Genomic DNA, 11,298 nt, shown 5'->3' with positions numbered 1-11,298 from the left:
CGGGGAGGGGGTTCCAAGCACACCTACTCCTACCTCCTCCAAGAGGCCTTCCCAGACTGAGCTCCCCCCTTTTTTCCTTCTGCTCCCTCTACCTCCCGCCCCCTTCACCTCTCCACAGCTAAACCCTCTTCTCCCCCTCTCCCTCTGCTCCTCCCCTTCTCCCTTCCCATCCCCTCAGCACCGTGCTCGTCTGCTCAACCGTATATATCTTCATCACCCTATTTATTTTGTTTAATGAGATGTACATCACCCTGATTCTATTTATTGTCCATTGTTTTTGTGAGATGTTCTTCCCCTTGACTCTATTGCCATTGTTCTTGTCTGCCTGTGTCCCCCGATTAGACTGTAAGCCCGTCAAATGACAGGGACTGTCTCTATCTGTTGCCGATTTGTCCATTCCAAGCACTTAGTACAGTGCTCTGCACATAGTAAGCACTCAATAAATGCTATTGAATGAATGAATGAAAGCAGGGGGAAAGGCTCCAGCAAGAGGTTGACCGTGGCGGAGGTGAGGAGGAGGCCCAGAGGGCAGGTTAGCCGGAGAGGAGCGCAACCTGGGGGGGGGGGAGCGAGTGCGACAGCAGAGGTAGAGTAGCAGGTCGAGGGGCGGTTGACCGCCTTCAAGTCAAGGTTTAGGCGAGTATCTGCTGGGGATGGAGGCTGACCGTTGGATGTTTGGGAAGAATAGGGGGAGCAGTGAGCCCGTCATTGGTGGGGGTGTCTCTGTCTGTTGCCGAATTGTACATTCCAAGCACTTAGTACAGTACTCTGAATATAGTAAGCGCTCGATAAATACTACTGAATGAATGAGAGGGCAGATAAAGTCATCAAGAAGCAGCACGGCTCAGTGGAAAGAGCCCGGGCTTGGGAGTCAGAGGTCATGAGTTTGAATCCCCGCTCTGCCACTTGTCAGCTATGTGACTGTGGGCAAGTCACTTCACTTCTCTGTGCCTCAGTGACCTCATCTGGAAAATGGGGATGAAGACTGTGAGCCTCCCGTGGGACAACCTGATTACCCTGTATCTACCCCAGTGCTCTGCACATAGTAAGTGCCTGACAAATACCAACATTATTATCTGGTAGAAAGGAAGGCGGAGAGGAAGATGGGGACCTGCAGCCCCCCAGAGGAGCCTTGCACGGGGTTGAGAGACAGCACTGGGCCTGCGGCCCGCTCCCGGCTCCCGCCTCACCCATGGTCACGAGGTCCGAGGTGCTCCGGGGGTGCGGTCAGGGCCCTGCCCAAAACATCTGGGCGAGCCTTTGCCCGGCCTGTCCGGCAGGACCTGGCAGGACCTGCTTCCTGCAGCGTGGGGAGGAGCCCTGACTGAGCCCCCTCCTCCTCCTCCTCCTCCTCCTCTCTTCCTCTCCTCTCACTCCCTTCTGCGCCCCTCTCACTTGCTCCTCATCCTCATTCATTCATTCAATCGTATTATTGAGCACTTACTGTGTGTGGACCACTGTACTAAGCTCATTCATCCTCTCTCCCTTCCATTCATTCATTCATTCATTCATTCATTCATTCAGCAGTATTTATTGAGCACTTACTATGCGCAGATCACTGTACTAAGCTCATTCATCCTCTCTCCCTTTCATTCATTCATTCATTCATTCATTCATTCATTCATTCGTATTTATTGAGCACTTACTGTGTGCAGACCACTGTACTAAACTCATTCATCCTCTCTCCCTTCCATTCATTCATTCAGTAGTATTTATTGAGCGCTTACTATATGCAGAGCACTGTACTAAGCGCTTGGAATGTACTATTCGGCAACAGATAGAGACAATCCCTGCCCACTGACGGGCTCACAGTCTAAACGGGAGACAGACAGCAGAGCAAAACAGAACAAAGCAAAACCAAGACAGCATCCTCAAGATAAATACAATCGAGGGGATGTACACCTCATTAACAAAATAAATAGGTATGTGTCCCCATGGCACATACGTATATATCTGTCATTTATCTCTCTATCTATATTAATGTCTGTCTCCCCCACTTAGACCGTGAACTCGTTGAGGGCAGGGAATATATTTGATGTTATAGTGTACTCTCCCAAGCGCTTAGTACAGTGACTCAGTGGAAAGAGCACGGGTTTAGGAGTCAGAGGTCATGGGTTCTAATCCCTACTCTGCCACCTGTCAGCTGTGTGACTGTGGGCAAGTCACTTCACTTCTCTGTGCCTCAGTTACCTCGTCTGTTTAGGGAAGCGGCGTGGCTCAATGGAAAGAGCCTGGGCTTCGGAGTCAGAGGTGATGGGTTCGACTCCCGGCTCTGCCACTTGTCTGCTGTGTGACTGTGGGCAAGTCATTTCACTTCTCTGGTCCTCAGTGACCTCATCTGTAAAATGGGGGTGAAGACTGTGAGCCTCACGTGGGACCACCTGATGACCCGGTATCTACTCCAGCGCTTAGAACAGTGCTCTGCACATAGTAAGCGCTTAACAAATATCATCATCATTGTAATTCTTATTATTCTCTGGGCCTCGGTGACCTCATCTGGAAAATGGGGCTGGAGACTGTGCGCCCCCCGTGGGACCACCTGATCACCTTGTATTTGTCCCAGCGTCTAGAACAGTGCTTAGCACATTGTAAGCGCTTAACAAATGCCATCATTATTACTACCGTTATTATCCTCAGCCAGCAGCGCGCTGCCGGTGCTGAGCACTCTGCTGAACGCCCCGCCCACTGCCCCGCCCCCACCTCCACCCGACCAATCAACATTCGCCTCCGCCCTCGTCCCCGCCCCCTTCTTCGACCGGCCAATCAGCATTCGCCTTCCCCCCCCGCCCCCGCCCCTTCTCCGCGCGGCCAATCAGCATTGGCCTCCGCCCTCGTCCCCGCCCCCTTCTCCGCGCGACCAATCAGCATTCGCCTCCGCCCTCGCCCCGCGCTCTTCTTCGAGCGGCCAATCAGCATTCGCCTCCGTCTCGTCCCCGCCCCCTTCTCCAGGCGGCCAATCGGCATTCGCCTCCGCCCTCGTCCCCGCCCCTTTCTCCGCGCCACCAATCGGCACTCGCCCCGTCCCCGCCCCCTTTTCGGCGCGGCCAATCCGATCCGGGCATCCGGCCTCGTCCCCCGGGCCCCGCCCCCTCCCCGCCCCGCCCCCCGCCGGGCCCCGCGCGCAGAGTCCGCACCCGCCGCCCGAGCGCGCATCTCGCACCCAGCACCGCCGACCCGCCAGCAGGTAAGGGGAGGGGGAGGGAAGGGACCTGCTGGGCGTCGCCCCTTCCCCCGGGGCCGCCAGGCATTCATTCGTTCAATCGTATTAATTAATGGTGATTTTTGCGAATTTTATTGTTATGTGCCGAGCACCGTTCTGAGCGCTGTGCCCGGGGTGGGGGGGTGGGGGGGGCGGAGGGCAAATGAAGGTGATGCGGGGGTCCCCCGGGGGGCTCCCAGTCTGCGCCCCACTTTTCCAGAGGAGGGAACGGAAGCCCAGGGAAGGGAAGGGACGTGCCCCAAGCCTCGCCGCTGGCAAGCGGCGGAGCCACGATTAATAATAATAACACTAATAATAGTAATAATGTTGGTATTTGCTAAGCGCTTACTCTGTGCAGAGCATAATAGTAATAATGCTGGTGTTGGTTAAGCGCTTCCTATGTGCCGAGCACTGTTCTAAGCGCTGCGGTAGATACAGGGTCATCAGGTTGTCCCACGGGAGGCTCCCAGTTAATCCCCATTTTACAGATGAGGGAACTGAGGCACAGAGAAGTAAAGTGACTTGCCCACAGTCACCCAGCTGACAAGTGGCAGAGCTGGGATTCGAACTCATGACCTCTGACTCCCAAGCCCAGGCTCTTTCCACTGAGCCACACTGCTTCTCTGTGCTTCAGAGCACTGTTCTGAGCGCTGGGGAAGAGACAGGGTCATCAGATTGTCCCAAGTGAGGCTCACAGACTTCATCCCCATTTTACAGATGAGGTCACTGAGGCCCAGAGGAGTAATAATAATAATAACGTTGGTATTTGTTAAGTGCTTACTATGTGCCGAGCACTGTTCTAAGCGCTGGGGTAGACACAGGGGAATCAGGTTGTCCCACGTGGGGCTCACAGTCTTAATCCCCATTTTACAGATGAGGTAACTGGGGCACAGAGAAGTAAAGTGACTTGCCCACAGTCACCCAGCTGACAAGTGGCAGAGCCGGGATTCGAACTCATGAACTCTGACTCCCAAGCCCGGGCTCTTTCCACTGAGCCACGCTGCTTCTACTAATAATAGTAATAATGTTGGTATTTGCTAAGCGCTTACTGTGTGCCGAGCACTGTTCTAAGCGCTGGGGGAGATTCAGGGGAATCAGGTTGTCCCACGTGAGGCTCACAGTCTTCATCCCCGTTTTACAGATGAGGTCACTGGGGCCCAGACAAGTCAAGTGACTTGCCCACAGTCACCCAGCTGACAGGTGGTGGAGCCGGGAGTCGAACTCATGACCTCTGACTCCCAAGCCAGACGTCATGGGTTCGAATCCTGTTAGTATTTGCTAAGCGCTTACTCTGTACAGAGCACTGTTCTAAGCACTGGGGTAGATACAGGGTAATCAGGTTGTCCCATGTGAGGCTCACAGTCTTCATCCCCATTTTACAGATGAGGTCACTGAGGCACAGAGAAGTGAAGTGACTTGCCCACAGTCACACAGCTGACAAGGGGCAGAGCCGGGATTCGAACCCACAACCTCTGACTCCGCAGTCCGGGCTCTCTCCACTGAGCCACGCTGCTTCTGGTGATGGTATTTGTTAAGCGCTTACTCTGTGCAGAACACTGTTCTAAGTGCTGGGGGAGATGCAGGGTAATCAGGTTGTCCCCCGTGGGGCGCACAGTCTTCATCCCCATTTTGCAGATGAGGAAACTGAGGCCCAGGGAAGTGATTTCTCCAAAGTCACCCAGCTGACTGGTGGTGGAACTGGGATTAGAACCCAGTACCTCTGTGCAGAGCATTGGGCTGAGCGCTTGGATTGGACAGTTGGGCGCCGGGTGGAGACCGTCCCTGCACGGCTCGGTGGAAAGAGGCCAGGCTTGGGGGTCCCAGGTCGTGGGTTCTAATCCCCGCCCCTTCTCTGCTGTGTGACCGTGGACAAGTCACTTCACTTCTCTGGGCCTCAGTTCCCTCCTCCGGAAAAAGGGGATGAAGCCTGTGAGCCCCATGTGGGACCAGCTGATCACCTTGTATTCCCCCCCAAGCACCTAGAACAGTGCTTTGCCCCTAGTAAGCGCTTAACAAATTAGAGAAGCAGCGTGGCTCACTGGAGAGAGGCCAGACTGGGGAGTCCCAGGTCGTGGGTTCTAATCCCGGCTCCTCCAGCTGTGTGACTTGGAGCAAGTCACTTCACTTGTCTGGGCCTCAGTTCCCTCATCTGTAAAATGGGGTTGAAGACTGGGATCCCCACGTGGGACAACCTGATCGCCTGTATCCTCTCCAGTGCTTAGAACAGTGCTTTGCACCCAGTAAGCGCTTAACAAATACCATCATTATTATTATTATTAGAAGGGAGAGGGAGATCTCCCCTCTTCCCCCTCTGGCCCCGTTTAATAGGTCACCTTCCCCAAAGGGGCCCTGCTCTGCCCGCCCCGCTGGATTCATTCAGTCATTCATTCAATCGTATTTATTGAGCGCTTACTATGTGCAGAGCACTGTACTAAGCGCTTGGAATGTACAATTTGGCAACAGATAGAGACACCCCCTGCCCAATGATGGGCTCACAGAGTAATCGGGGGAAGCGACCTATTTCTTCCCCAGACAGACACACACACACACAGCGTGGCTCCGTGGAAAGATCCTGGCCTTGGAAGTCAGAGGTCATGGGTTCTAATCCTCTGCCACCTGTCAGCTGGGTGACTTGGGGTAAGTCGCTTCACTTCCCTGGGCCTCAGTGACCTCATCTGGAAAACGGGGATGAAGACGGTGAGCCCCACGTAGGAGAGCCTGATGACCCTGGATCTACCCCAGTGCTTAGGACAGTGCTCGGCACATAGTAAGCACTTAACAAATACCAACATTAGACTGTGAGCCCATCGTTGGGCAGGGATTGTCTCTGTTGCCGAATGGTACATTCCAAGTGCTTACTACAGTGCTCTGCACATAGTAAGCACTCAATAAAGATGAATGAATTATTATTATTATTACACACACATACATCTAAACACACACACACATACACACGGAGAGAACTAGGAATTGGGACCAATTTATAATGAGCTTTATAGCGATGATTCAGGCTGGCACCCTCGCGCCACCACTGCACTCAATTTCTAGTAAGAATGACGGTATTTGTTAAATGCTTTATTATGTGCCGAGCCCTGTTCTAAGTGCTGGGGGAAATACAGAGTCATCAGGTTGTCCCACGTGGGGCTCACAGGCTTCATCCCCATTTTACAGATGAGAGAACTGAGGGGCAGAGAAGCAAAGTGACTTACTCAAAGTCACACAGCTGGAGGAGCTGGGATTCGAACCCACGACCTCTGACTCCCAAGCCCGGGCTCTTTCCACTGAGCCACGCTGCTTCTCTTTAGTCTGCCTTGGCGACCCTCCCTTGGAGACTTGTACTTCCCAAGCGCTTCGTACAGTGCTCTGCGCACAGTAAGCGCTCAATAAATACAATTGAATGAATGAGACCACAAAATTATTCTCCTTATTACTGTTTGAGACCTCTAAATTATTCCCCTTATTAATAGTAATTATTATTATGTATCGGTTAAACACGATGTGCCAAGTAATGTCCTAAGCGCTGGAATAGATACAAGGTAATGAAGTTGTCCCACGTGGGACTCACAGTCTTAATCTCCATTTTCATTCATTCATTCGATAGTATTTATTGAGCGCTTACTATGTGCAGAGCACTGTACTGAGCGCTAGGAATGTGCAATTCGGCAACAGATCGAGACAATCCCAGCCCAACGACGGGCTCACGGTCTAAACACGGGCTCACGTTTTCCAGATGAGGGAATTGAGACCCAGAGAAGTTAAGCGGTTTTCCCAAGGTCACATAGTAGACAAGTGGCGGAGTTGGGATTAGAACCCAGGTCCTCCGACTCCCAAACCCCAGCTCTTTCCACTAAGCCACGCTGCTTCTCCTGCTTCTCATTAATATTGGAGACCACTCAGTGATTCTTCTTATTACTATTGGAGACCACTAAGTGATTCTCCTTATTATTATTGGAGGCCACTAAGTGATTTTCCTTATTAATATTGGAGACCACTAAATGATTCTCCTTATTATTATTGGAGACCACTAAGTGATTCTCCTTATTAATATTGGAGACCACTGAATGATTCTCCTTATTGTTATTGGAGACCACTAATTGATTCTCCTTAATATTGGAGACCACTAAATGATTCTCCTTATTATTTTTGGAGACCACTAAGTGATTCTCCTTATTACTATTGGAGACCACTAAATGATTCTCCATATTGTTATTGGAGACCACTAAATGATTCACTTTATTACTATTGGAGACCACTAAGTGATTTTTGCTTGCCTGGTTTTGGGGCCACCCCTGTGGGTTGGTAGCAACCACACATGCGCTTCCTAAATCCAGTGGTTTATCTCCGTGGGGTTGATTTTTGGCCAAGTGGATGGTGAAGGCCGTAGGTAATACCCGAATTTAGTCGAGTGTCTTGTTTTTTTTCCTCACCTTACCCCCCCCCCCCCCCCCCCCCCCCCGAATCGCGGTTTCTAGACGGGTTTCAGTTTGCCGTCTAATAAAATCCTCAGCTGGGATTGTGAAATGAAATGCGGGAGGTGTGTCTGACGACAGGCGAGGTGTGAAGGGTTTCTGTTGTTATTTTGGTTTCTGGTATAATTTGGCTGGAAGATGAGGATTGAAACCCCTTGGCACAGAAGAGTGATTCATTAAGAGTCACCCCTCCCTCACCCCCAGGGCATTTAGGCAGCAAGCAGCAGGGAGTAGTGGATGGGGTGGCCAGATCCCGGGCCTGGGACCTGGGAGTCAGGAGGTCGTGGGTTCTAATCCCGATTCCGCCTTGTGTCTGCTCTGTGGCCTTGGGCAAGTCACTTCACTTCTCTGGGCCTCAGTTCCTTCATCTGGAAAATGGGGATGAAGACTGTGAGCCCCACAGGGGACAGGGACTGTGTCCAACCTGAATACCTTGTATCTACCCCAGCGCTTAGAACAGTGCTTGTCAAGTAATAAGCACTTAACAAATACCATCATTATTATTAATATTATTAGTATTATGAACATCCAGATCCAGCCTGTATTTGTCTTTTGCCCTCTCTTAGAGTGGAAGCGCCTTGTGGGCAGGGAACGTGCTACCAACTCTGTTGTATTGCATTCATTCATTCAATCAATCGTATTTACTGAGCGCTGACTGTGTGCAGAGCACTGTACTAAACGCTTGGAAAGTACATTTCAGCGACAGAGACAATCCCTACCCAACAACTGGCTCACAGTCTAGAAGGGGGGAGACAGTGCTCTGCAAACTGTAAGCGCTCATTAAATGCCATTGATTGATTCGTGCAGGATGTTAAGTATCTGCAGTGAAAATGGCTCTTCCCCGCCACTCTCAGGTGGGGAGTCCCAGAATTGCCTTCTCATCAGCACATGGTAGATTCATATCTTGACCCTCTTCCTCTGTGTTGTAGGGCAAAGGGCAAGAAGTCAGTACCTTAAATATTTGTCGTATCCTAATTGTTGGAATGAACTGGAATTCTTTTTTTTTTTTTTTGGAGATAACTCTTACGTGTTCCTTATAGCTGACGTTTTTTGAAGAGCATTTAAAAATTCTGTATATACTGGGGTGGAATAAATCATTGCTTCCGGATTTTTCTTTGACTTTATGAGGGAGGTGGCTTTTGGTATCCAGGCAACTCAGTGAAAGGTGAGGCGGAGGGACGAAGCCCTAAAAGGCAGAAACCTTTAAGGACTTTTGTGCCTTTGTATTTTTCCCCTAGCTCCGGGGAAAGTCATTTGAGCTTTTAGCATCTTGGCTTTTTCCTCTGTTAGATGTAGTAGGGAAATGAATGAAATAGTAGGGATTGAGAGCCTGTGACTACAGTGTACCATGAAGCCGAGGCCTCACGGAAAGAGCGCAGACCATTCCAAACGTCCTGGGTTCTAATCCAGGCTCTGCAGAATAAGTTCTCTGTGCCTCAGTTATCTCATCTAAAGCCTGAGCCCCCACATGACACATTGGCAGTGTCCAGTCTGATTATCTTGTATCTACCCCAGTGCTTAGTACAATGCCTGTAAGCGCTTAATAAAAACCATAAAAAAAACAAACCCAACCACCTGATTAGCTTCTCCCGATGAGGAGTTGTGAGACTGGAGAGAGGGAAAGACTGGAGATGTAGATATATTAATAATAATGATAATGGTATTTGTTAAGTGCTTACTGTGTGCCAAGCACTGTTCCAAGTGCTACTGTAGATGCAAAATAATCAGGTTGTCCCACATGGGGCTCACAGTCTTAATCCCCATTTTACAGTTGAGGGAACTGAGGCACAGAGAAGTTAAATGACTTGCCCCAAGTCACACAGATGAAGAGTGGCAGAACTGAATTAGAACCCAGGACCCCTGACTCCCAAGCCTGTGTTCCTAGGTATCATCTGCATAGAGGTAGTAGTTGAAGCCATGGAAGTGAATGAGTTTGCCAAGGGAGCGGGTGTAGATGGAGAACAGAAGGGAGCCCAGAACTGAACCTTGAGGGACCCCCACATTTAGGGAGTGGGAGGCAGGGGAGGAGCCCTTGAAGGAGACTGAGCATGAACGGCCAGAGCGATAAGAGGAGAACCAGGAGAGGATCGAGCCAGTGAAGCCAAGGTTGGATAAAGTTTCCAGGAGAAGGGGGTGGTCCACAGTGTTTAAGGCAGCTGAGAGGTCACGGAGGATTAGGATCCACTAGTGGGCATTGGATTTGGCAAGAAGGAGATCATTGGTGACCTTTGAGAGAGCGGGACGGAAGCCAGATTGGAGGGGATCAAGGAGACATGGAGGAGAGAAATTTGAGGCAGCAGGTTTAGACAACTTGCTCAAAGAGTTTGGAGAGGAATAGCAGGAGGGAGATGGGGCGATAACTGGAAGGGGCTGTGGGGTCTAGGGAGAGGGGTTTTTTTGATAGGGGAGACAGGCATGTTTGAAAGCAGTGGGGAAGAAGCCATTGGAGAGCGAAGGGTTGAAGATGGCTGTTAGGGAGGGAAAAAGGGAGGGGACAAGAGTTTTAATGAGTTGAGAAGGAATGGGGTCCGATGTGCATGTGGAGCGGGTGGCTTTTGAGAGGAGGCAGGAGATCTCCTCGAGAGATACTGCTGGGAAGGATGGGAGAGTTGAAGAGGGAGCAGGAGGAGAGACTGAGAAGGGGCAGGGGCAGCACTCAGTAATAATATAATAAAGGTATTTGTTAAGTGCTTACTATCTATCAAGCACTGATTTAAGCACTGGGTGCCTGATGTGTAGTGAGCGTTTAATGAATACCATTGAAAAAAGTGGACTGTATTAAACCCTTGGGAAAGTGCAACAGAAGCACAAGTTTTGTTCCCTGACAACAAGGAATGTTCCCAGGGGAGATATGTAAAAAGCCTTAGAGATAAATAATTGAGTGTACTGTTGTAAATGCATCTTTTCACAAGTGCTGAGGAGGAGGAATAAATCCCAAAGGCTTGGGGTGTTGGGAGTTAATTGGGGAATTATTGTTGGTGTTGGGATTTTGGGGTCAGTGAGGTCTCACTGGGTAATAGTAGGGAGGGTATTATATTGAGTACCTACAGAGTTCAGTGCGCTTGTAGGGGAAGTACAGACAGGTGACAAATCATGTTAACTTCCTGCACATAACTTACACTGGAGTGGGGGAGACGTATGAAAATATTTATCAGTGGAATCAGAATAAATAAAACAATGTTCAATCAAATGTACCTCTATGCACATTCAATTCTATTCTCCATTGTATTCTCCATCTACACTCACTCCCTTGGAGAACTCATTTGCTTCCACAGCTTCAATTACCATCTCTATGCAGATGACACCCAAATCTGTGTCTCCTCCCGTTCTCTCTCCAGGTTCACATCTCCTCCTGCCTTCAGGACATCTCTACTTGGATGTCCTCCCGCCACCTCAAACTCAACATGTCCAAGACAGATCTCCTTATCTTCCCTCCCAAACTATGTCTTCTCCCGAACTTTCCCGTCCCTGTATTCATTCATTCAGTCGTATTTATTGAGCACTTACTGTGTTCAGAGCACTGTACCAAGTGCTTGGAATGTGCAATTCGGCAACAGACAGAGACAATCCCTGCCCAACAATGAGCTCACAGTCTAAGCTGGGAGACAGACAACAAAACGAGTAGTCAGG

General features: G+C 50.2%; 1 protein-coding gene across 5 annotated transcripts in view; it reads left to right on the top strand.

Moving 5' to 3' along the window:
- The first annotated feature begins 3,132 nt into the window (after positions 1-3,132).
- EPB41L5 (erythrocyte membrane protein band 4.1 like 5) overlaps positions 3,133-11,298 on the top strand; it is a 165,602-nt gene continuing 157,436 nt past the window's right edge. For all 5 annotated transcript variants that reach the window (XR_003759811.1, XM_029065634.1, XM_029065626.1 and 2 more), the window contains exon 1: positions 3,133-3,184. The gene's annotated coding sequence lies outside the window, so the exon portion shown is untranslated. The remainder of the gene's footprint in view (positions 3,185-11,298) is intronic.

The sequence above is a fragment of the Ornithorhynchus anatinus genome, chromosome 1 (genome assembly GCF_004115215.2).
Source record: "Ornithorhynchus anatinus isolate Pmale09 chromosome 1, mOrnAna1.pri.v4, whole genome shotgun sequence".
Taxonomy (NCBI): domain Eukaryota; kingdom Metazoa; phylum Chordata; class Mammalia; order Monotremata; family Ornithorhynchidae; genus Ornithorhynchus; species Ornithorhynchus anatinus.
The sequence above is the reverse complement of the archived record's forward strand: the minus strand, read 5'-3'. Positions and strand labels throughout refer to the sequence as shown.